Here is a 26,896-nt window from a genome sequence, read left to right on the forward strand (position 1 = left end):
AAGACTCGACCCATGTCCCTGCTGCCCCTGGGTCTCCCAGTGCCTCGTCTGCGCCTCCCCATACACCTTTTGCTCTAAGGTTCATTCCCGTCTTCCCCAGCCTTCCCCTACATCCCATATCACCCTCATCACCGGCACAGCCTCTCCATTCCACGTCTCCAGCCCAGACCAACACATCCCCATACCCCATATTCACCCTCGAGCACTTCTCCCAACGGTAGTACCATGACACCCCAGCGGTCCATCAGGTTACTTCGCAGGCCCCCTCCCCAGCCAGGCCTCCCCGTGCTGGAGAGGTTGCAGCAGGGGCTGGACACTGTGGACAGGACGTGTATTCCCGAAGATGAGGTTCGAGGCACCGATGACGTGTGTTGGCTGCGAGGAAGGACTGAAGCAGCTGCAGAATTTGGTGAGTAGGCTCATGGATAACAATGAGGTGAGGGAGATATTGCGGAAGCTCTCAAACCGTGAGGCGCTGGGTGTTGATGGGTTTCCCTTTTGCGCCTTTAAGTATGCGCATTCCAGCCTGGTATCTTGCCTATGCCTCTTTATCAATGCCTGCATCTGGCATCAATACATACCCTCTCAGGTCTTAACAGTGAAAATAGTACCTTTGCTAAAGAGCAAAGGTAAAACCCCCTGCTCTCAGGTAACCATAGGCCCATTGCCATTGCGACTGCCTTGTCAATAGTGATTGAGAAGGCAGTGTTGCACCGATTAGAGGCCTACCTGTACACGCTGGATAATGAGTTCAGTTACAAGAAAGGGCACGGCACTGAGATGTGTGTGTGGGCGTTGAAGAATATCAATGAGTACTAGATTTCTAGGGGCTCATCTGTCTATTTTTACTTCCTTGATGTCAGCAAGGCCTTTGACAGAGTGAACTACTGGAAGCTGATTAATAAGCTGCATGTAAGGGGAACTCCTGCGTACATTGTCAAGCTTTTAACGTACTGGTACACTAACCAGGAATTTGCTGTAAATTTGGGGGCTTCCTCTTCGCTGCCGTCTAGGACAGCCAATGGTATTTGCCAGGAAGGTATCCTGTCTCCCTACCTGTACAACGTCTGCACAGATGATCTCACTGCCGCTCTGCGTGACACAGGCACAGGCTGCCACTTACTCGCTGAGTTATGCTGATGACATTGTATTGCTGGCACCCACAGTGGAGGCTCTGTAGGACCTTATTGGAGTGCGTCAGGCGTATGCTGCCATACAAGATACTGTGCTGTTTACAACACCACCAAGACAGAGTGCATGGTAGTGCCGCCGCCACACTACAGGGTAGACTACCAGACATCATCGTGGCTCAGTGGAAGTGCCCTTACATTTGAGGATAGATTCACATACCTGGGTCATGTCATCAACAAGGAAAGGACTGATAATGATAGCATCTAGAAGCATATCATCAATTTCACAGCTATCGGCAACACACTGCTGAGGAAGTTCACCTTCTGCAGCATAGAGGTGAAGTTGGAATTATTCAGGAACCACTGCTACTCGCTCTACTGCAAACCGCTGTGGTCGCGGTATAGGGCTGCCTCCCTGATCCGTCTTAGGGTTTGTCATAACGATTTACTTAAGCTGCTTCTGGGGCTTCCTAGATGAGCAAGCTCATCACTGGCTTTCACCAGCCACGGGATGAACTGTCTGGCTGTGCTGCGTCTCCAATCCGCGCACAGTATGAGGAGGGTGGAGCAGTCTGAGAACTACACCATCACATCCGTCAGACAGAGCTCGGCCTATGTGTGTGGATCTCTGCGGCGAGAGTGATTGGGTCTTCTGTTCGTGTAAACTGAGCACAAGCGTGCCGTGCACACGCTTATATAATTACAAGGTCAAAAATGATTTAGGCTTAATTGTATATCGTTCGATTTCGTTATGTTACCAATAATACTAATAATTATAATAACAATAATAACAATAATAAAAAAATAGTAATAAAATAATAATAATAATAATATTATTATTATTATTATTATTATTATTATACTATTTTTTATTATTATTATTATTTTTATTATTGTTATTATGATTATTAGTATTACTGGTAACATAACGAATTTAACAATATACATAATCTAAATCATATTGTATAATTATATAAGGTCAAACATGATTTAGGCTTAATTGTATATCGTTCGATTTCGTTATGTTACCAATAATACTAAGAATTATAATAACAATAATAATAATAATAATAAAAAAATAGTAATAAAATAATAATACTAATAATAATAATAATAATAATATTATTATTATTATTTTATTACTATTTTTTATTATTATTATTATTATTATTATTATTATTATTATTATTATTATTATTATTAGTATTATTGGTAACAATTATTATTATTCTTATAATTATTATTATTATTATTATTTCCATTTATATTACTATTGATGTTATTATAAATAAAGATAATAACAATAACAATAGAGATACTCCTACTACTAATAATTTGCATTCAGTATTTCAAGTTTCACATTTAGTTCGCTCTCGCGCCCTCCACTCCCAGTAATTTATTCAATTTCATTATTATGATTGTTAATGTCCACACATGAGCGTACAAATATATAAATAGATAAATAAAAGTATGTACGCACATAAGGTAACAAATTTGTTTTTGTATATGGCTTCATGACTGCGCACGTGTGTGTGTGTGTGTGTGTGTGTGTGTTACGTCACCAAAAGAAGGGGTAACAACTTTTGATGACGAACAATTCTAAGTGAAACAACACAGTTATGTTAAATATTTATACTTAATTATATTTACATTACGTTTACACTTATATTTATATTTAATATGAGACAAAGAAAATATACAACCCAGGTACAATGAAGTTATAACCCTTAGTGACAAGGCAACAAAAGAAACAGGAAACAAGTAATAATATACTACGTATCCTCCTCGGGTTATCAGTCCTTGTACGTTACCGCCAAGGAGGTGATGTCGCCGTTTGAAGTATATCCAGGGGGAGGTAGGCACCTTAACAGCTGGGTGAAACTAGACTGACTCACTGGCGGCCGGGTACTAATATAGCATCCGATGAAGCCGGACTTGCTTCGGTCGAGGTGTTGAGGTGTCGAGGCGTTGTGGTCTTGAAGCTGACGGTTGGGGCTCGTTAGTAGGATGGAGATGGTGGTTGTGATGTTGGACGAGCACCCGGAATTACCCTTCAAGGCGTAAGCTCGAGGGTCGTTACACCTCCCCCCTAAAGACGACACCTCAGGTAAGTGTTGGCGTCGTGACGGACGGACTGAGGGCATCGGCGATGACGTTGTCGGAGCCCTTGATGTGATGCACCTGGAGGTTGAATGGTTGGAGGTATAAGGACCATCTCATCAGTCGTTGGTTGGATAATTTGTTCCGATCCTGGAAGGTGAGGGGGTTGTGGTCGGTGAACACTTTGAGAAGTGTTGGACTTGGGGACAGGTAGCACTCTAACTTCTTGATGGCTGATATGATTGCGAGTAGCTCCTTTGCGAAGCTGGACCTCCATCAGCGGCGTTATTCGACGGTCGAATAACACCGTTGATGGAGGTCAACTCTGAAGTGATAATCGACAGGATGTATTATGCCTTCCTTCAGTTGAAGTAAGGCTGCTCCCACTGCTTCTCCACTGGCGTCAGTATGCGGTACGAATGGTAGAGTGAAGTCTGGCGAGCGCAATATGGGGTCTTGGGTGAGGAAGGTCTTCAGTTGGTTGAAGGCAGTCTGGCAGTCGTCAGTCCAAATGAAGGGCACCGCTCCGCTGGTCATCCGGGTGAGTGGTGTTGCTGCCTGGGCAAAATTGGGGCAGAACTAGCGATAATAACCACTCCTACCCAGAAAACGCATTAGCGCTTTCCGGGTGGTTGGTGCCGGATACTAGAGGATGGCGGAGATGTTACCTTCCTTGGGTCGGACGACTCCCAGGCCAACCTCGTGTCCCAAGTACATGACGGTCACCTGTCCAAAGGTGGTCTTGGCCAACTTCACCGTGAGGTTCGTCTCCTGCAGTCGGGACAGCACTTTAGAGATTTGTTGGAGGTGGTGCTGCCAATGGGGAGAACAATTTAATATGTCGTCCAAATATATGGAAACTCTCTCTAACCCCTGGAGTAGGTAATTCATGGCCCTCTGGAAGGTTGCTGGACTATTTCTGAGTCCAAAAGGCATCACTGTGTATTGGTACAATCCAAAGGGTGTGGTGAATGCGGAAGTACCAGAGCCTACACCTGCAAGGATATCTGGTTATAACCCGTCAATTGGTCCATCCTTGTTTAGAACTGTGCATTTCCCACCTCATCAATGAGATAGTCTACCCGTGGAAGAGGATAGGCGTCTGGAATCGTGACCGAGTTGACTCTGCGGTTGTCGGTGCAGAGCCTTAGGTGACCATCCTCTTTGTGTACAAGTAGACATGGCGAGGCCCAAGCAGATTGGCTGGGGACTGCTAAGCCGTGTTCCAACAAGTAATTTATATCCTACATCTGTGCCCTCTTCTGTGGATGTAACCGATAATAGTGTTGTTTTATAGGAAGGGTTCCTGGCTGCAGGTTGATGACGTGACTGATAGTGTGGCAATGACCAGGATTGTCATGGGACCGAACTGAACTGTCTGAGTATGTGGTTCAGATCATCTTGTTGTGAGGAGGTGAGGTGCTGCTACCAAGAATCTCAGAGTTTGACAATGGAGCCGATGGAATGATGTGGGTCAGCTCTGGTTCCTGAACCGTAGGCAGAGCACCGGGGTCCTCAACCACGGGTATGGAGGAATCAGAGCTGACTGTACGAGTTACACATGACGTGAGTCTGGGTTTCTGAGGGTTGTCTGGTGAGTCCTGGTGCTTATAGTGTTTTATTAAAGTTATGTGCATGAGCCTAGTAGCCTTACGCAGGTCTGGAGTCTCAATGATGTAATTGTATTCAGACAATTTCCTCTGAGCTTTATAAGGATCATGATACTTGGCTTGTAGATGAGTTTGATGTTGCCTCTCAAGCGCGCCCTGTGACTGGGGATGGTATGCTGTTGACAGAGACTGCTTAATCCCTAGTTGTTTAAGTACTTGGGTAACTAGTTCACTGGTAAAATTGGCGCCTCTGTCAGACTGGATCTCCTGAGGTTTGCCAACAGTGGTCTGAGTCAGGGAAGTGTTACTTTGTTGGGCTTCTTTAAGGCTTTGTTCAGTGAAAATAGTTGGAATGAGACTCTGGGGAGGTAAGATAGGCACAGAAACTACACCAGCTTTAGATTGTGATCTAGCAAGGGCACAACTAGGGAGTAATCCGGGTTGATCTTGTTCGAGATCAGCTGTTGGATTCTCGGACAAGGGTGACTTACATATTATTACTAATGGATATACCAGACTTCCAGCAAGATCGTTACCCAGGATTAAGTCAATATCAGGAATGGGCAACATCTTATCTTCACTTATTCCCGCCTTAACAACCCCCTGAACCAAGCCACACCTCAAGTCCACCCTGGCGAGATGTGCGGGAAAGGGATCATGAAAGTTCCTCAGGTACACCATTTCGCTGGTGTAGTTGTCAGAAATATAAGGTAAGGCAGACTACCTGGTGAGGGACTGGGCGGCACATGTATCCCGAACTATCTTAACAGGATGCTTCGGCTGACCAGGGCCAAGAGAAACTGTATCGGTGGAACGGAAGGGTTGGAATGGGTCATCAGCTTTGGGTGGCAGAGTTTGAATGGAAGCCACAGGCTTTTTTGTAGCCGTCTTCGCCACTTTGCATTTGGATCGGGACAATTGGTAATTACGTGCCCTGATTTTTTTACAAAAGAAACAAACAAGATTAGGTTTAGCCAGTTACCATTCCTAGTTTTGGCAGCTTCAGCACCTTCAGAACTACCAGGCAACCTAATATTTGGGGTGAGGTGCTTCCTCTCCCTGGTTAGCGACTTGTGAATTAGAGCATAATTGTCAGCCATCTTGGCTGCCTTGATTAAATCCGTCTCCTTGTTGATGATGTGAACCTTGATAGAGTGTGGAACTCTTCGTAGGAACTCTTCAATAGCAATGAAGTTGAACAAGACTTCAAAAGTGCTTACTGCAGCTGACTTTAACCAGCGCTTTAATGATCGAATTTTGTCCGAGGCGAACTCTGTGAAAGTTTGATATTGTAGTTTACCAAGGTTACGAAAAACCTGGCAGTAACCCTTTTTTATGATGGAATAAGCTGCTAAAATGGCCTCCATAACTGTTTTATAGTTGGTGTTGTCTTCAATGTTATTACAGACGGTTAGAGCCTTTTCAGACAGTTTAGGCTAAATAAACCATACCCAATCTGCTGGAGGAATTTCAAAGTGATTAGCTGTTGACTCAAATTCTCTAAAGAAACCTTCAGGATCCTCATCAGGGAAAGAGGGAATCAGTTTGACATACTTTAACAGGTCAGTTTTATAGGGAATTTGAGTCTCTTCAGATGGTTTTGAAGTGAGCTGCTGAAATTGGTAGGCATGTGTCCTCGCCTTATCTTCTTTTTCAAGTTCTAACTGTTTGAGTTGCATCTCGTGTTCCCAAATTCTTTCTCTTTTCTCCTGTTCCCTAATTCTGTCCCCTTCTGCATGTTCCAGTTCCAGTAGCTTAGCTTGCATTTCTATCGTTTTTAATCTCTAATATGAATTGAGGATCAGGGTTGGATGGGCAAGGATGATAATTCTTAATTTATCCTTCCTAACATCCGAAGTGAAAGGGATGTTGAAGGTCTTAGCAATGTGCTTTAAGTCTTCTTTAGATATTTTTGCAGCTTTGAATTCCTATACTATTCCTAAACTATAAATGAAACCTGCTAGTGGCCTTATAAATGACAGGAAATGTTATAAGGCAATAAGAGGCTTACTGTTATTCAACTAAATAACTAGCAGGTCAGTTATGGACAAAGGTGTTCTTTAGCAATGGTTAACAGGGATAACAGCCGAATAATGATGGCTTATTATCGATAATGACTGTAACTATCTAGAATTAACCAGGGAATGATGATTAAATACCAAAAAAGGATCACTAGCCTTAACCGGAAACAAGTTGGATAACGACTAGTGGACAGGTTGGTAATAATCGGTGAACAGGATAGTTAACTGCTAGATTGTGATTCACAATAATTCACCCCCCGTTAAATTATCACAAATCACTAGTTAATAAGCACTTATGGGCTTCATACTTTACCCCAATAACGAGCCAGTGGTATTCAAGAATATAATATCCCACAATATTATATAGAAGGTCTTGAATTCGGTACTTTTCATTAATAACTGGCTGATAAGTTTAGGGAAAGGTCACGTTATGGGTAGTATGAGCTAATTATAGGTGTGAACTTTTAGTTCAGTGCAGGTAAATGGACAGGGAGTCTAGTTCAGGCTGATGGGAAATAAGGGCTTTAAAACTGGGTAAATCATATACGACACACTCCTATCCTACTAACCTATTTATACTCGACTGGCCACTTAAACATAAATATGAGTTAGCAGGTTTAACAAGTTCACTACCGAAGTAGATATCCCGTGGAGGAAGGCAATGAGGACTTTAATAATATAATTACTGTTACGTTAAATAGGTCACTAAGGGTTGCTGGACATATTATTTTACATTACGTTAAGATATATGTGGTATCCCGGACAGGCCCCAATTTGTTACGTCACCAAAATAAGGGGTAACAGCTTTTGATGACGAACAACTCTAAGTGAAACAACACAGTTAAATTAAATACTTATACTTAATTATATTTACATTACACTTACACTTATAAAGAAAAAATATAACCCATGTATAATGAAGGTATAACCAGTGGGAGGTAGCACCTCAACAGTCGGGTGAGACTAGACTGACTCCCACTGGCGGCTGAGTATTAATAAAGCCTCCGATGAAGCCCGGCTTGCTTCGGTCGAGTGTTGTGGTCTTTGTGCTGACGGTTGGGGCTCGTTAGTAGGATGAAGATGGTGGTTGTGATGTTCCACGAGCAGAACGACCCTTCAAGGCGTCCGCTCGAGGTCATTACAGTGTGTGTGTGTGGGGGCCAAAAGGATCACAAAGTTCTTTCAAGCATAATCCTTGAAAAATAACAGCTTGAAACGCGATTGTAATGATGCAAAAATAAAATATAATAAAATACTGAAAAAAAGGACAGGTGTCAATCAAAGAAAATGGTACAAAATGTGGAACAGAACGGCGACTCAACAAAAACGAACAGCTGTCGAAAAGCTAAAACGAATTAACTGACGTGGAGGAAAACAGCGAGAAACATGAAATGAGAATAACAAAACGAAAGAGAGAGAGAGAGAGAGAGAGAGAGAGAGAGAGAGAAAACGGCAATGAATGAGACTAGAAAACGAACATGGGAAAACACACATAAAACAAATCAAATCATAATAAACAAAAAAACAAAATTGGACCAAATCAGGAACATGCGGCAGGAAAGGAAAAGCTGAAAAACATGAACGAAACAAACGAAAGGAACATAGAAATGGAAGTGGAGGAAGAAAGGAAAATAGAAAGAGAAACGAAACTCAATACGGAAAATCTTGATAAGAATGTCAAGCTTGAGTGTGTGGGTGGCTGGGGGAGAAGGGTCGTGGGAAGGTGGGGAGAAGCGGGAGGAGAAAGTGAGGGAATGTGAAGGACAAAGAGAGTGTATTGAATGAGGGAAGGAGAGAGAGAGAGACATGAGGGTATACAAATAAGGTGCCCGATAAACAATAACTACACCAGAACAACTAACGAACCTACACCATACAACTGTACACTCCTACTGTCTTTCCTATTCCCCACCTGTACCTCACCACTAACCCACTTCCTCTTCGTACTATATGATTAAAAAAAAAAAAAAAGAGAGAGAGAATAAGGCACACAGATTAAAGACACACAAACCCAGCGACCAGCATAGAGTGTATGGACAATCCTGGTAGTCCTTGACATCTTTCTTGACTCCTAACTTCTGCAAAGCATGACGCTGTATCTCATAACCTTATTTACTTAACATATATGCTTTTCTCCTACCTGACATACAAAGTAAGAACTCTGAAATAGAAATATATATATATATATATATATATATATATATATATATATATATATATAATATATATATATATATATATATATATATATATATATATATATATATATATATATATATATATATATATATATATATATATATATATATATATATATATATATATATATATATATATATATATATATATATATATATATATATATATATATATATATATATATATATATATATATAGAACCAGTTCAAGGGTAAAAAAAAAGGAAACAATAATGAAAAAAAAGCTTTTACTCACTGCTCCTATAAAAAGCGTTCAGAGGAGTGGCCGAAAGATAGGTCAGTTTCGGGAGGAGAGGTGTCCTGGGCCCGGATTCACAAAGATACTAACTACACACTAACATAACTACACACTATTGATTTAGCGACCGACGTTAACTTTAGATTCACGAAGCAAACCTTACATTGTAGTTAGAGGCATCTAGGCCGCTGATTGGTTGACGATGTCATCGGCCTCGCAACGAATCACAAGCATGTTTACAGAACCGTCAGCCAATCGTAAGGCAGCCGCCTCCAGCTGCCGATTCAAATCAACCCGATATTTGTTCCCATCTTCTTCCTTTTTTCCGTCATAATAAGGCACAACAGCTATGCATAACGTTTCTATGACCAATTTACTTTATTCCGGCTTTTTACATCTACGTGATAAAGACGTTTATGTTGAAGTTAAAGTTTTTTTTAACGTAAACTGTACTAAATCTTAATCTGGGAACTTATTTTGTTGTTTGCTCCACATTTGCGTCAAGGTAACTCTGCTGTTCGACGTGTTGTTATTTACGAAAATGCTTAAGAGGAAGAACATGAAGATAAGGAGGAGATTGAGGCAGGAAGAAAGCAAAGAAAAATATGGAACAAATATCGAGGCAAACAGGAACGAAGGACGGCATCAAGGAACGACGGGAAGTTAAGACTGTCTTGCGAAATCTGCTGTGAACGCTTTGGATGATAAGGAAGGGAAGATAAGAAAAAAAATAATCCTTGAAAAATAACAGCTTGAAACGCGATTGTAATGATGCAAAAATAAAATATAATAAAATACTGAAAAAAAGGACAGGTGTCAATCAAAGAAAATGGTACAAAATGTGGAACAGAACGGCGACTCAACAAAAACGAACAGCTGTCGAAAAGCTAAAACGAATTAACTGACGTGGAGGAAAACAGCGAGAGAAACATGAAATGAGAATAACAAAACGAAGAGAGAGAGAGAAAGCGAAACGGCAATGAATGAGACTAGAAAACGAACATGGGAAAACACACATAAAACAAATCAAATCATAATAAACAAAAAAACAAAAATTGGACAGAATCAGGAAAATGTGCGGCAGGAAAGGAAAAGCTGAGAAAAACATGAACCCGGAAACAAACGAAAGGAACATAGAAATGGAAGTGGAGGAAAGAAAGGAAAATAGAAAGAGAAACGAAACTCAATACGGAAAATCTTGATAAGAATGTCAAGCTTGAGTGTGTGGGTGGCTGGGGGAGAAGGGTCGTGGGAAGGTGGGGAGAAGCGGGAGGAGAAAGTGAGGGAATGTGAGGGACAAAGAGAGTGTATTGAATGAGGAAGGAGAGAGAGAGAGAGAGAGAGAGAGCGAGAGACGCCGGGGGTATACAAATAAGGTGCCCGATAAACAATAACTACACCAGAACAACTAACGAACCTACACCATACAACTGTACACTCCTACTGTCTTTCCTATTCCCCACCTGTACCTCACCACTAACCCACTTCCTCTTCGTACTATACCCTTGATTAAAAAAAAAAAAAAAAGAAAGAGAGAATAAGGCACACAGATTAAAGACACACAAACCCAGCGACCAGCATAGAGTGTATGGACAATCCTGGTAGTCCTTGACATCTTTCTTGACTCCTAACTTCTGCAAGCATGACGCTGTATCTCATAACGCCTTATTTACTTAACATATGCTTTTCTCCTACCTGAACCATACAAAGTAAGAACTCTGAAATAGGAGAAATATATATATATATATATATATATATATATATATATATATATATATATATATATATATATATATATATATATATATATATATATATATATATATATATATATATATATATATATATATATATATATATATATATATATATATATATATATATATATATATATATATATATATATATATATATATATATATATATATATATATATATATATATATATATATATATATATATATATATATATAGAACCAGTTCAGGGTAAAAAAGACAATAATGAAAAAAAAGCTTTTACTCACTGCTCCTATAAAAAGCGTTCAGAGGAGTGGCCGAAAGATAGGTCAGTTTCGGGAGGAGAGGTGTCCTGGGCCCGGATTCACAAAGATACTAACTACACACTAACATAACTACACACTATTGATTTAGCGACCGACGTTAACTTTAGATTCACGAAGCAAACCTTACATTGTATTTAGAGGCATCTAGGCCGCTGATTGGTTGACGATGTCATCGGCCTCGCAACGAATCACAAGCATGTTTACAGAACCGTCAGCCAATCGTAAGGCAGCCGCCTCCAGCTGCCGATTCAAATCAACCCGATCTTTTTTCCCATTTTCTTCCTTTTTTCCGTCATAATAAGGCACAACAGCTATGCATAACGTTTCTATGACCAATTTACTTTATTCCGGCTTTTTACATCTACGTGATAAAGACGTTTATGTTGAAGTTAAAGTTTTTTTTAACGTAAACTGTACTAAATCTTAATCTGGGAACTTATTTTGTTGTTTGCTCCACATTTGCGTCAAGGTAACTCTGCTGTTCGACGTGTTGTTATTTACGAAAATGCTTAAGAGGAAGAACATGAAGATAAGGAGGAGATTGAGGCAGGAAGAAAGCAAAGAAAAATATGGAACAAATATCGAGGCAAACAGGAACGAAGGACGGCATCAAGGAACGACGGGAAGTTAAGACTGTCTTGCGAAATCTGCTGTGAACGCTTTGGATGATAAGGAAGGGAAGATAAGAAAAAAAAAACAGACGGGTTTATGAGAAGGGCAGACATCGACACGCTAATCCTCGTCGACAAAGCCGACTTTTGGTTGGCGACAGTCGATAAAGTCGATCTGTCGGCTCCCAATTCATGGGCTGTCACTCGACAAAGGACCATGGTCCCTCCACGGAGGGACAACTCTAAAGATGGATGGATGAATGGATGAGGAGGTAGGAAGATGAAGAAAGAGATAGGAAGGAAGAATAGAAGCAGGACGGAGGTCTGGCAGTCCACCGGGCGTCGGTGTTGTCATACCGCCCACACTTCTCATATGCCTTTCAAAATGTGTATATCTCATCATTATATAAAGAAACGGACTTCTCTTACTCGCAAAGTTATATTTCAAGTTGAAAATCACGATTTATGCATTTATATGTAAATATGATAATATTGTAAGCGTTTACTACTTTACTTTACTGCAACACTACTGTGTTCCATCTCGAGAGGCTGAAGGACCTGGCATGTGCTCAGGAGTATGCAGTAACAGTCTCAAATCGGTTCGAAGTACTTGGCACCCTGGAGGACCCTGTAGAGTTGTGGGATGCCTTCAAACGTGAGACTCTGCAAGCTGCCTAATAGTGCATTGGAGCGCCTGAGATCGAGGAGTGGTTTTGCCTCGGTGGAGACGCTGGAGAATATTGAAGAGAGTCGCGCTGCCAAATTTGCTGGGAACAGGAAACAATACAGGGCTCTGTCACGTAGGGCTAGAGCTCTCCTGAGGAGAGACAAGGAGAGGTATGTCAGGGGTCTGGCTGAGGAAGTCGAGGGCCATTTAAATGCGAATGACCTTCGACCTGCTTACCGAGCCCTGAAGAGGCTCCGCTCTAAGTCTCCCTCTCAGGTGAGCGCTATCCCAACAGCTCACGGCTGCCTTCTGTCGGACACGGATGGGCAGAGGGCTCGTTGGGCTGAGTACTTTGAGCATATGTACATGGCTGACTCTCCACGTGGGCAGCTTCCAGTTGCTGGGTTGCAGGTGGCGGATGCTGACTCACCCATTGACGAAAACCCACCCTCGCTGGTTGAGGTTAGAGAGGCTGTGGCCAAGTTGAGGGATGGAAAGGCACCTGACACCTATAACATCAGTGCTGAGCTGCTCAAAGCTGCTTATTTCCCGTGAATGAGGGAGTGAGGCAGGGCTGTGCCCTTGCCCCATCGTTTTTTTTAAACTTGTATGGACTGGGTACTGGGCAGAGTTGTGGACCAGTCATTGCGGAGCATCCATTGGCAACACCAGGGTTACTGACTTTATTTTTGCTGATGATGCAGTAATCCTGGCGGAGTCGCTGGAGGTTTCGGTGATGGCTTTCGAAGCACTGCACGAGGAGGCGAAGCCCTTGGGACTTGAGGTTACCTGGGCCAAGACCAAGGTACAGGTGTTTGGAGGCTTGCTGGATGACACAGTACAGTCTGGTCATACGTGTGGCGAGGACGTTGAGATCTCAGAAAGTTTCACGTATCTTGGTAGCGTAGTTCATAACAACGGTGAGTCTGGCCAGGAAGTCTTACGGCGGATTGGTCTGGCCCACGGTGTTATCGACTCGCTCAACACGAGTATATGGCGTTGCCGGTACCTGTGCAGAAGGACAAAGATCCGGATCTTCAAGTCCTTTGTGCTCCCTGTCTTACTCTACGGTTGTGAGACATGGACACTAAATGGGGACTTGGAGAGACGGATTGATGCCTTTGGTAATAAGTGTCTACGCAGAATCGTGGGATATCGCTGGAATGACTTTGTGTCAGACCGGCGACTACTCCGTGAGACTGATTCTATATGTATTACTTGCGTAGTCCGTCAACGCTAACTCAGGCTATACGGGGACGTGGCACGTTTTCCGGTGGTTGATCCTGCTCATCGGGTTGTCTCTGTAAGAGACAACCCTGAGTGGAAAAGGATAAGGGGACGCCCACGGAGTTCGTGACTTGAGTAAGTTAACAGATCCCGCCGGGAGGTACTCGGGTTGGGAAGGGGGCCTGCATGGAGACTCGCCCAAAGGGACCCCCGGGCTTGGCGTCGTAAGGTGGGCGAGGCGACGCGCCCCCCGGCGTATGCCCCCATTGATTGATTGATTGATTAATTACTACACCTCCGAGGCGGTAGTTATTTAACAACAAATTTAGTGTCACAGCGCGACGAAAAGCTTTGTAAATCCGCGCGTTAACTCCTGACGTCATCAAATAGTTGGTATTATCGCGGAGCTTTGAAAATCGCACTTTTGTTGTTGAGGCCCAAAACTACGCACTAACGCTCTGTGAATCCGGGCCCTGATACCCTCCTCTTGAAAGAGTTCAAGTCGTAGGCAGGAAGAAATACAGATGAAGGAAGATTGTTCCAGAGTTTACCTGCTTGAGGGATGAAAGAGTGAAGATGTTGGTGGTAGCGAGTGTTCTAAGTGCTAATCGGTTCACGGATAGAGAAAATCATATCCGCCAGGGTTACTTTATTAGACAAAACTTACACAGCTCATCACGACAAGGACAACACATAGGATAGGTGTTTGTTTGTGTATGCGTTTGTGTGAATGTTGTTTGTGTAGGTTAACATTTAAGTGTTGGTGTTTATGTGGAACAATGTGTACGAGTGGACGACAAGAGGACGTGGACGGACAGTAGAAGATAAACAAGTAACAAGAGATAAACAATTAGACGCACAAGAAACAACGAGACGGGTGCACGAACGAAAACATTGACACAAAATAAGAATGAACAATGAGTCTATACTGCAACGCCCCATTTTCCGTTTTCACTGGAAGAGAGCACGCGACTGCTTGAGCAGTGGCTGCTACAAGTACTCCCCCCCAGTGACGAGGAAGGAGGAACGAAATCTTCCCTGGTGCTGGGGCGCTGTGGCAGACGGTGATGCGTTGCGATGAGTAGCGTTGTGTAGAGTTGTGTCGAGATGCGCGGCAAGTTGCGCTGAGTAGTTGCGTTGAGGTGCGCGGTAAGTTGCGCTGAGTAGAGTTGCGTTGAGTAGTTCAGCTACGGTGAGTCGAGCTGGGGCGAGTAGTGCAGTGACAACAGCTACGGTGAGTCGAGCTGGAGTGAGTAATGCAGTGACAACAGCTACGGTGAGTCGAGCTGGAGTGAGTAATGCAGTGACAACAGCTACGGTGAGTCGAGCTGGGATGAGTAGTGCAGTGACAACAGGTACAGTGAGTCGAGCTGGAGTGAGTAGTGCAGTGACAACAGCTACGGTAAGTCGAGCTGAAGTGTTGAGCAGCGAGGAGTTGAGCAGCGAGGAGTTGAGCAGCGTGAGGTGGGCTGCGTAAGGTGGGCTGCGTGAGGTGGGCTGCGTGAGGTGGGCTGCGGTGAGTTGAGTGGTTGGCTGTTTAATAGATCCTGGAAGGCTTGAATCCGCACTCCCGAATCGCGAACCACGTAGACGGGTCCTGAGCAGAAGAGTGGTGCTCTGAAGGACACCGCCGTAGTAGAGGAAGAGTTGCATGTCGTCGTCAGGTATGGTGAAGTCGAGCGGCGTGGAGATGAGCAATAGGCACTGGCGTAAACGCGCCGGGGCCACGGCAGTCATAGAGTGCGTCGAGGGAACTGCGTGTGAAGGCGCTAGCTGACAGCGTGTCAGGGGCCTCGGCAGTCGGTGAGAGTAGAACGACTGCGTGTATTAAAGGCGCCAGCTGCCAGCGTGTCAGGGGCCTCGGCAGTCCGTGAGGGCGTCGAATGACTGCGTGGTAAGGCGCTAGATGCCAGCGTGCCAGGGACCACAGCCGGTAGAGAATTGAGGGGCGCAAGCATATGCCAGGAGCCGCGGCAGTCGTGAGTGCGTCGAACGACTGCGTGGGAAGGCGCTAGATGCCAGCGAGCCGTGGTCTACAGCGAGTTGATAACTTAGGGGCGCTAGCATGTGCCAGGAGCCGCGGCAGTCCGTGAGAGTAAAACGAACTGCGTGTACTGTAGGCGCTGGCACGTGCCAGGGGCCTCTGTGGCTCGGGGAGTGAACAAGCGTTCAAAAAGGCACTGTAACACAACACTGTACGCTTAGTGGGTAACACTGTGACACTAACTGTTGCTGGGGACGTGCTGCACTGAACTGTAGCTGGACACACTGCACTGTACACAAGGATCCACAAGTGTAGGATAATCCAAGACGGCGGTGGTAGATCCAGGAGGCGGTGGTTAATCCAGGGGGCAGCTAGTAATCCCAGTGGGGTGTCACACTGTGTTTGCGTGTCTCTGAGTCTGTGTGGTGTGTGGCGGCGTATACACTGAGTCTGTATGGCGTGTACACCGAGTCTGTGTGTGGCGTGTACACTGAGTGTGTGGCACTGTGTCTCAGTAATGTGTCGCACTGTGTTTGAGTGTTCACTGAGTCTGTGTAGTGTGTCACACGATGTGCGTGTCTCAGTCGCCGGACCAGCAGAAAAGCAGGGAGGAGGAGGGGTGGGGGTGGGTGGGTGAGCGCCGGGAGAAGCACCATGGGGTACAAAAGATGCCTGAAGGGCGCTGAAGATGCCTGGAGGAGGCGCACACAGGGAGCCTAGAAGAGGCGCACAGAGGGAGCCTGGAAGAGGCGCACAGAGGGAGCCTGGAAGAGGCGCACAGAGGGTGCCTGGAAGAGGCGCACAGAGGGTGCCTGGAAGAGGCGCACAGAGGAATGCCTGGGGAAGGCACACAGAGGGTGCCTGGAAGAGGCGCACAGAGGGTGCCTGGAAGAGGCGCACAGAGGGTGCCTGGGGAAGGCACAGAGGGTGCCTGGGGAAGGCACAGAAGGCGCCTAGGGGAGGGCGGGGGAAAACCCTGAAGGTGGCAACTACGCCTATGGCGTAATGTTTCTCCCGACCTGAGTGCTCAGCCCCACGAACCCCGAATGGAGGTGAGGATTTTTGCCCCAGGAGAGGGCGGACGAATGGACAAGTTACCCTGCCCAGGTCCTCCACTCTAGGAGAGAGTGCCCTTAAAACGGCACCGGCTATAAGCCACCTTGAACCATAGCAACACTCCGGGGTCACCAATTGTTGGTGGTAGCGAGTGTTCTAAGTGCTAATCGGTTCACGGATAGAGAAAGTCATATCCGCCAGGGTTACTTTATTAGACAAAACTTACACAGCTCATCACGACAAGGACAACACATAGGATAGGTGTTTGTTTGTGTATGCGTTTGTGTGAATGTTGTTTGTGTAGGTTAACATTTAAGTGTTGGTGTTTATGTGGAACAATGTGTACGAGTGGACGACAAGAGGACGTGGACGGACAGTAGAAGATAAACAAGTAACAAGAGATAAACAATTAGACGCACAAGAAACAACGAGACGGGTGCACGAACGAAAACATTGACACAAAATAAGAATGAACAATGAGTCTATACTGCAACGCCCCATTTTCCGTTTTCACTGGAAGAGAGCACGCGACTGCTTGAGCAGTGGCTGCTACAAAGATGCTGGTTAACTCGTGCGTAAGGGATTTGGAGAGTAAAGGGATGAGCTTTAGTAGAGAGTCGTGTGCGGCGAGGCCGCGGGAGGGGGGGAGGCATGCAATTAGCAAGTTCAGAAGAGCAGTCAGCGTGAAAATATCGATAAAAGATAGAAAGAGAGGCAACATGGCGGCGGAATTTAAGAGGTAGAAGACTATCAGTAAGATGAGGAGAGCTGATGAGACGAAGAACCTTATGCCTTGGTCACACATTCACATATCAAGCCACGTATGCCCACGCACGAACAGAAATTGGTAGTCGGCAACCGCTTACGAAAGTACTACGTAAATGTCCCTTAATGCGTATTTACGTACGTGGGCATACGGGGTGGAGACGGGGGGTCGCTAGGCACCACCCGAGCGTGCGTGGGTGCCACGCATCTTTTGACATGTTCAAAAGATACGTGGCTGCTCACGTCAACCGCCATTTTTCATGGCTCCACGCGTACAACGTGGCTCATATGTGGTGCTTACGGTGTGCTTGTGGGGCGCTTACACGTGGTCCCACGCTGCTCCCCTGTTCCCGCCACGCACCGCGTGGGTCCTCACGCGGTGCAGGAGCATCCGTGGCACCAGCGCCGCTCCTCGGGTACCCACGACGACGTTGCAACGTTGTGCATGGTGTGTATACGCCGTGCGGCGGGCTTGCGGCTTCAGTTCCTCTCTCGGACTAGCAACAGCATATACCTGGAAGCCACCACCACCTCCTCTCACCCCCGCCAGCGCCCTCGTCAGTAGACCTTGTCGCCACTGCTTTCAACTATGCCTAAGGACACCACCAAAAGATCACGGAAGGGGGCTTCTTTAGCTTCAGGGTCACCCAAACCTCCAACAACCCGCGGGCAACCTGCTTCCAAGCCTCTGGTGTTTGTGGAACCTGCAGTTCCTCATCTCCGTAGAAGCAACAATGGCCGAGCAGGTCTCTGGTACAGTGTAACTAATGGTGTTGTGGTTTGCTCGGAATGAGTATTGCAGACTCTTGTATGAGTCACCCGTGGCGAGGAAACGTTGGGTGATAGCCACACGCAGGCCTGGCTCAAGGGATTCTCTCCAGAATGTGCGTTGCTTCTGAATGTGGGGTGTGACAAGTTCAGCTATTTCACTGAAGAGGTCCTTGTCAATCCGGATAAAATTCCTGTACAGTTCTGGACTTTCGGTTGCCAACTCCTCCATCAAGTTGTCATAGTGACCCAGCTCCACTCTTCTTTGCAGGTACGGCCAAGCCCAAACCCTCCTCGGCCTCCTCTTTTTTCTGTTTTTTCACTTGCAAGGTGGACCTTCACAACTAACACCAGTACCATGGCGTGCACATACTCCAGGACGGCCTTCATTAATTCTGTGTTATGGCTGTTTGCTGGTGTTATAAGGGCAAGGATGTCTTCAATGTTCTCCAATGTTGCTGCAGGTGGATGTTGACGGGAACTGCAATCACAGGTGTGCAGCACGGCCCTTATGTACGTACCTCTCACGTTTACCCACCGACGTACGTGGGGACAACGTGAGGATGACGCAGGGTCGTAACGCACCACGTTACACATAAGGTATACGTACGTGGCTGTTACGTGCTCTGCCACGCACTACTTGTGGGGGTGTGGCCTCTTGTGGTGGCAATTCGGGTAAGCGTCACGTCATGCTTGCGCAGTGCGTAGGCTTAATACGCATTACCTCGTACTTACGTTATGGCGTCCCTATGTTGACCGTGCAAGCTTTACGCACATCGGCCCCTGACACGCATCCAGTTGATCGCGGCAACAAACCCCGCGTATGGCCACGTATGGGCCAAAAATCACATACGTGAGCATACGTGGGCTTGATACGTGAATGTGTGACCGAGGCTTTATCGTCCGAGGCTTATGAGGATAACAGGAAAAGATAAGAAGATGGGAACAGATAAATGATGAAAGGTTGCCCCAAATATATGAGGGAAAAGGATGATGAGAAAGTGAAGGAAAGCAATGAGAGAAAAAACAAAGATTAGACGATGGAGGAGAAAAAAAACCCGTCTCCTAAGAATCTGTCTGGCTCGATGACTCTGAAAATAGCACTGAAAGGGAAGATGGGAACAGCAAAATAAGGAAAGTTACCCCAAAAGAAGAGGGAAAAGAACGAACAGACGACGAAGGAGAAAAAACAAACGTCTCTTAAGAATCTGTCTGGTTCAATGACTCTTCCTTTTGGCCTCTGAAAATTGAGAATAACACGAGAATAACACGAAAAGAGAATAACACGAATAACACGAAAAGATAAAATGAAAAGAACACGAAAAGATAAGAAGAAGGAACAGATAAATGATAAAGGTTGCCCAGAATATAAGAGAGAAAAGAATGAGAAGAAAGAAAATGAAGGAAAGCACTGAGAGGCCTTCCAAAAATCAGTTATGCTTGGTCATTTTTTTTGCGTTTGAGAGAAACAGAAACGAGGGATGGGATAAAGGACAATAATTAAGGTTACCCCAAAGAAAGAGTGAAGAGAAGGAACGGAAAGAAAGTAAAAGAAAGATTCGAAAGGCCTTCCAGAATCAGTCTGACCATGTTACTCTCCTTTTTTTTTTGCCTGAGAATATTGGGAAAGAAAAGATAGAAGTAGAAAATGATAAGATGCCCTGAAGAAAGAGTTACGAGAAAGAAAAGAAAGAAAGCGAAGTAAAGCATAGAGAGACCTTCCAAGAATCAGTGTGACCATGTGACTCCTTATTTGCTTTTGAGAATAATGGGAAAGAAAAGATAGAAGTAGAAAATGATAAAAGATGTCCCAAAGAAAGAGTGAAAAGAAAGAAGAGAAAGAAAGCGAAGGAATGCATAGAGAGACCTTCCTAGAATCAGTTTGACCATGTGACTCTCCTTCATTCATACTTCCTCTCTTCTATTCCTTTCCCCCTTTTCCTTCCCTTCTTTTCCTCCTTTCTCTCCTTCATTCATCTTTCCTCTCTTCTATTCCTCTTTCCCCCTTTCCCTTTCCTTCTTTTCCTCTTGTCTCTCCTTCATTCATCTTTCCTCTCTTCTATTCCTCTTTCCCCCTTTTCCTTCCCTTCTTTTCCTCCTTTCTCTCCTTCATTCATTTTTCCTCTCTTCTATTCCTCTCTCCCCCTTTCCCTTTCCTTCTTTTCCTTCTTTCTCTCTTTCATTCATCTTTCCTCTCTTCTATTCCTCTTTCGCCCTTTTCCTTTCCTTCTTTTCCTCCTTTCTCTCCTTCAATCATTTTTCCTCTCTTCTATTCCTCTCTCCCCCTTTCCCTTTCCTTCTTTTCCTCCTTTCTCTCCTTCATTCATACTTCCTCTCTTCTATTCCTCTTTCCCCCTTTTCCTTCCCTTCTTTTCCTCCCTTCTCTCCTTCATTCATCTTTCCTCTCTTCTATTCCTCTTTCCCCCTTTTCCTTCCCTTCTTTTCCTCCCTTCTCTCCTTCATTCATTTTTCCTCTCTTCTATTCCTCTCTCCCCCTTTTCCTTCCCTTCTTTTCCTCCTTTCTCTCCTTCATTCATCTTTCCTCTCTTCTATTCCTCTTTCCCCCTTTTCCTTTCCTTCTTTTCCTCCTTTCTCTCCTTCATTCATCTTTCCTCTCTTCTATTCCTCTTTCGCCCTTTTCCTTTCCTTCTTTTCCTCCTTTCTCTCCTTCATTCATTTTTCCTCTCTTCTATTCCTCTTTCCCCCTTTTCCTTTCCTTCTTTTCCTCCTTTCTCTCCTTCATTCATCTTTCCTCTCTTCTATTCCTCTTTCCCCCTTTCCCTTTCCTTCTTTTCCTCCTTTCTCTCCTTCATTCATCTTTCCTCTCTTCTATTCCTCTTTCGCCCTTTTCCTTTCCTTCTTTTCCTTCTTTCTCTCCTTCATTCATTTTTCCTCTCTTCTATTCTTCTTTCGTCCTTTTCCTTTCCTTCTTTTTCTCCTTCATTCATCTTTTCTCTCTTCTATTCCTCTTTCGCCCTTTTCCTTTCCTTCTTTTCCTTCTTTCTCTCCTTTTCCACATTAACTAAACCCTTTCTCTCTCTATTCCTCTCTCTCACCTTCCTTTTCTTCCTTTTCTCCTTCTTCCTATTTTTCATTCAACCTTTTCTCTTGTCTTCGATTCCTTTCTACGACCTTCCTTTCCCTCTTTTCCTCCTTTTCCTCATTTTCATTCACACCATTTTCCTTATATTTCTCATTCGTCTTTCTTCCTTTCCCTCCTTCCTCCTCTCTTCATTACTTTCCTGTCTTCTTCCATGCCCCATTTTCTTCCTCCTTTCTTCGCATCTATTCCTTTTTACTCTTTCTTTCTTCTATTCCTCTTTGACCCTCCTCCTCCTCCTCCTCTTGTCCTTCTTCCTCCTGACATTCATTCAACCCTCTCCCTATTCTTCTATTCCTTTCTTTATCCTTCTTACTCTCCCTCCTTTCATCTTTCTTTTCCCCTGTCAGTTTATTCCCTTTTCCTTTCCCTTTTCTCTCTCTCTCCTTCCTCCTCACTTTCATTACTCTTCTCCTCTATTCCTCTCCCACCTCCTTCCTTCCCCGAGACAGGAGGGAAAAGACAGGAGACGAGGTGACGGAAAGCGTTCAGACACCTTTTAGTTATATTTTGCGTTGTGTCTTTGGCTTTCTCGTTCTTGTCCATCAGTGTTAAGGGAAAGGAGGAAGGGAAGGAGGCGAAGTGAGGGAGGAAGGTAGTGTGAGAAAGGGAGAAAAGGGGAAGGGTAGGAAAAAGGAAAGGAAAGGAAAGAATACGTGGATGTTGTGAAGGGAAAAGGAAGGAAGGGAGGAAGAGAAAGTGAAGGAAAGGAAAGGAAGGAGGGAAGGAAAGGAGGGAGAGTGTGAAAAAGGAAGGGAAGGGAAAGTGTAGGGAAGGGAAAGAAAGGAAAGGGATGGAAGGGAAGGGAAGGGAAGGGAAAGGGATGGAAGGGAAGGAAGGTGAAGGGAAGGGAAGGGAATGGAAATGGATGTAAGGGAAGGAAGGGGAAGGGAAGGGAAAGGAAAGGGACGTAAGGGGAAGAGAAGGGAAGGAAAAGGAAAGGGATGTGAGGGAAGGAAGGGGAAGGGAAGGGAAGGGAAGGGAAGGGAAATGGATGTAAGGGAAGGGAGGGGAAGGGAAGGGAAAGGAAAGGGACGTAAGGGGAAGGGAAGGGAAAGGAAAGGGATGTAAGGGAAGGAAGGGGAAGGGAAGGGAAGGGAAAGGAAAGGAAAGGAAAGGGAAGGAAGGGAAGGGAAGAGAATGGGCGGGAAAGGAACGGGATGAAAGGGAAGGAAGGAAGGGAAGGGAAGGGAAAGGAAAGGGATGTAAGGTGAGGAAAGGAAGGGAAGGAAAGTAAAGCTGAAGGGAAATGAAATGAAAAGAATTGAAGGGAAGGAAAGGGGAAATAAATAAAGGGAGAGCAGGGTAAGGCTGGGAAAGGAAGGGAAAGGAAGAGAACACGTAGATACTGTTTTGGTATGTTGATGTAATATAAGTGTGTGTGTGTGTGTGTGTGTGTGTGTGTGTGTGTGTGTGTGTGTGTGTGTGTTTCTTGTTTGTGGAACTCTGTCTGTCTTTATTTTTCTGTCTCTTTCAACTAGTTCTCTGCCTGTGTGTCTGTCTGTATGCATCTGTTTAACTGTGTGTGTGTGTGTGTGTGTGTGTGTGTGTGTGTGTGTGTGTGTGTGTGTGTGTGTGTGTGTGTGTGTGTTTGCAAGAAAAAAACCTGAAGCTAATTATCTTTACTAATCTATTTTTTTGGTCTATTTTTATTCCTTTATGATATCCTCTCCTGTTCTTCCTTTATTTTCTCCTTTCCTTTCTTTTATTTTTCATATATTCCTTGTTTTTATTCTTTTATTCTATTTTTTTCTGTCTCCTCGTATTTATTTCTCTATCTTTTTCTTTCCTTTATTTCCTTCATTAATTTCATCCTTTTCCTTTATTTCTCTTATTTTACCTTTTATTTATTCATCGTTTTTAATATTCCTTCATTTCCTTGTATTCCTCTATTTCATCCTTTTTTTTTAATTCCTCTTATACCTTTACTTTACACTTTCCTTTCCTTCCTATCTTTATTTACTTATTCCTCGTTTTCATCTCTTTCTGTATTTTTTTCCTTCATTTCCTTGTAATTCTCTATTTTCCTCTTTTCTCTAATTCCTCTTATTCCTTTACACTTTCCTTTCCTTCCTATCTGTATTTACTTATTTATTGTTTTCATCTCTTTATTTATTTTTTTCCTTCATTTCCTTGTATTTCTCTATTTCTATCTTTATTATTTACTTATTCCTTGTTTTCATCTCTTTATTTATTTTTTTCCTTCATTTCCTTGTATTTCTCTATTTTATCTTTTTCTCTAATTCCTTTTTATTCCTTTATTTAACACTTTACCTTCTTTCCTATCTTTATAATTTACTTATTCCTTGTTTTCATCTCTTTATTTATTTTTTTCCTTCATTTCCTAGTATTTCTCTATTTTATCTTTTTCTCTAATTCCTTTTTATTCCTTTATTTAACAATTTCCTTTTCTTCCTATCTTTATTTACTTATTCCTCATTTTCATCTCTTTATTATTTTTTTTTTTCTGCTTCTAAGTATAAAACAAAACACTTTCACACGCACCGCAAAACCCATTCATTAGGACGTTTTAAAGAGCCGCGTCTCTTCCTTTTAACTCTTATTAACTTTAGTCGCCGCGAGGAAGGAGAAAAAATAAAAACGAGAAATAAAACGAAGAAAAAAACGATCACACAGGGACCTTAAAACTTTGCCGTGATGTTTAATGAAGAAAAACGCGAGTATGAGAGTTTGGTCCTTGTTTGATGAGGTAGATTTGTGTTATATTTTAATAGTCTGGGAGGAAGAAGATGAAGAAGAAGAAGAAGAAGAAGAAGAAGAAGAAGAAGAAGAAGAAGAAGAACAGAAAAAAGAAGAAGAAGAAGAAGAAGAAGAAGAAGAAGAAGAAACAAGAAGAAGAAGAAGAAGAAGAAGAAGAAGAAGAAGAGCAAGAAGAGCAAGAAGAAGAAGAAGAAGAAGAAGAGTAAGAAGAAGAAAAAGAAGAAGAAGAAGAGTAAGAAGAAGAAAAAGAAGAGGAAGAAGAAGAAGAGTAAGAAGAAGAAGAAGAAGAACAAGAAGAAGAACAAGAAGAAGAAGAGGTAGAACAAGAAAAAAAAACGAGAGCAAGAACAAGAACAACAAGAAGAAAGACAAGAACAAGAAGAAGAAAAAGAAGAAGGAGGAGGAGAAGGAGGAGGAGAAGGAGGAGGAGGAGAAGGAGGAGGAGGAGAAGGAGGAGGAGAAGGAGGAGGAGGAGGAAAGAAAAGTCAATAAAACGATATAATCAGGAAAAGGAAGGACAGAGGAAATAAGAATAAGAATAAGCAGACAAAATAGAAGAAAACAAGAAGAAAAGAAATAAAATAAAGATGAGAAGAGGAAGACAAAAAAAAGAACAAGAGGCTAACAGAAACAGAGGAGGAGGAGGAGGAAGAGGAGGAGGAGGAGGACATAAATCTCAATAAATACCTATGATTAAGGAAAGCCAGGTGCACAAACAAACGAACACACACACACACACACACACACACACACACACACACACACACACACACACAACCTCGAAACACTGGAAAGGGAATTTGTAGACGTAATTTGTGTTGTAATTTGTATTTAGTGACTCTCTCTCTCTCTCTCTCTCTCTCTCTCTCTCTCTCTCTCTCTCTCTCTCTCTCTCTCTCTCTCTCTCTCTCTCTCTCTCTCTCTCTCTCTCTCTCTCTCGCAATGTGACGGAGATCAGCACTAAGGTCACGCGCAACTTCACCATATCCCCTCAACTTTACTTTTAACCTCCCTAACAAAAGAGACATGTTGCCCTTATTGCCTTACCAATGCCAACAAAAGCGATTCATCTCCACGTAACAGGAGAATACACTAGATACACATTGCCGAGTGTAGTCATACAAATACTAAAACGATAAACACCAAACGAAGAGCAAACATAAACGAGAAGGGTAATTATAAAACGCGGGGAAAGTTATAAATAAATGGCACTGGGTCCCGAAATGGACCTCTCTTTCGGCCACCTCTTTTGATTCTTTTTTAAGGAGCAGCGAGTAGCGGGCTTTTTTTATTATTGTTTCCTTTTTTGTGCCCTTGAGCTGTCTCCTTTGTTGTAAAAAAAAGTTAGAGCAAGAAGAAAAAGGAAAACAAAAATAAGGGAGAGGGAGAAACAAGAGGAAAGAAAGTTAGAAAATGGAAAAAAATAAAGGAAATAGAAATTAACACAAAACGGACCCAATATACCAAACCCTCACCAACCGGATAAGGAAAAAAAGACCATAAAAAAATAAGAAGAACAAGATGAAGGAGGAGGACTAAGATGAGGAGGAGGAGGACGAGAAGGAGGAAGAAGAAAGGCCAAGCAAATCACACACACAAAAAAGTAGAACCAGAACTAAATAACAAGATGAAGAATGAGGAGAAAAACGAAGAGGAGGAGGAAGATGAAAATAACAGGTAGGAGGAGGAGGACTAAGGAAAGGAGGAGGAAGAAAAAGATGAGTTATAATAGAAGGAGGATGAGGAGGAAGACGGGGAGGAGAAAGATAAAGATGAGAAGTAGAAGGAGGAGAAAGAGATGGAGGAGGAAGATGAAAACAAGTGGAAGGTTGAGGAAGATGAAGATAAGTAGGAAGCAGAGAAGGAGGAGGAAGAGAGGGCTGGCAGGCAAGCAAGCAAGCACCCCCACACACACTTGATCAATAGCCATAATAACAAGAAGTAGGGGATACGAGACCCTCCCCTTGCGGCATGAAGAGAGACTTGAGTTCACTAGTGATGGCCGGGGAAGATGATGAGAAGGAGAGGGAGAAGAGGAGGAGGAGGAGGAGGAGGAGTTGAAGGTGTATAACAAGCATAAGAGAGAAGGGAGCGGTTCACCTCAATGATCTCATGCAATACTTTTAGATAATGATAAGAAATAGATAGAGGCAGAGAGGAAGGGAAGCTGATTGGTATGTAGAAGTTGTGTGCGTATACTGATGGGTAAGTAGGTAGGTAAGTTTGTAGTTAGTTAGTTGACCTCTCTTTCGGCCACCTCTTTGGATTCTTTTTAGGAGCATCAAGTAGTGTTTTTTTTATTTATTATTGTTTCCTTTTTTTGTGCCCTTGAGCTGTCCCCTTTGTTGTTAAAAAAAAGGAGGTATGTAGTAAGTCAATAGATAGACATATATAGATACATAGATGGAGATAATTGGACATAGATGGATGGATATGGATAGACGAATGGAGATGGACAGGTGAATACATAGACAGGTATGAAGAAGAAGCAGACAAAGAGATGAAGATAAATAGGAGGGAAATGGAGAGGAGGAGAAGATAAAGAGAGAAGATGAAGATAAGTGGGAAGAAGATGGAGAGAAGAAGGGGACGATGAAGAAAGAGGAAAAAAATGAA

Source organism: Eriocheir sinensis, chromosome 68 (assembly GCF_024679095.1).
Source record: "Eriocheir sinensis breed Jianghai 21 chromosome 68, ASM2467909v1, whole genome shotgun sequence".
Lineage (NCBI taxonomy): Eukaryota > Metazoa > Arthropoda > Malacostraca > Decapoda > Varunidae > Eriocheir > Eriocheir sinensis.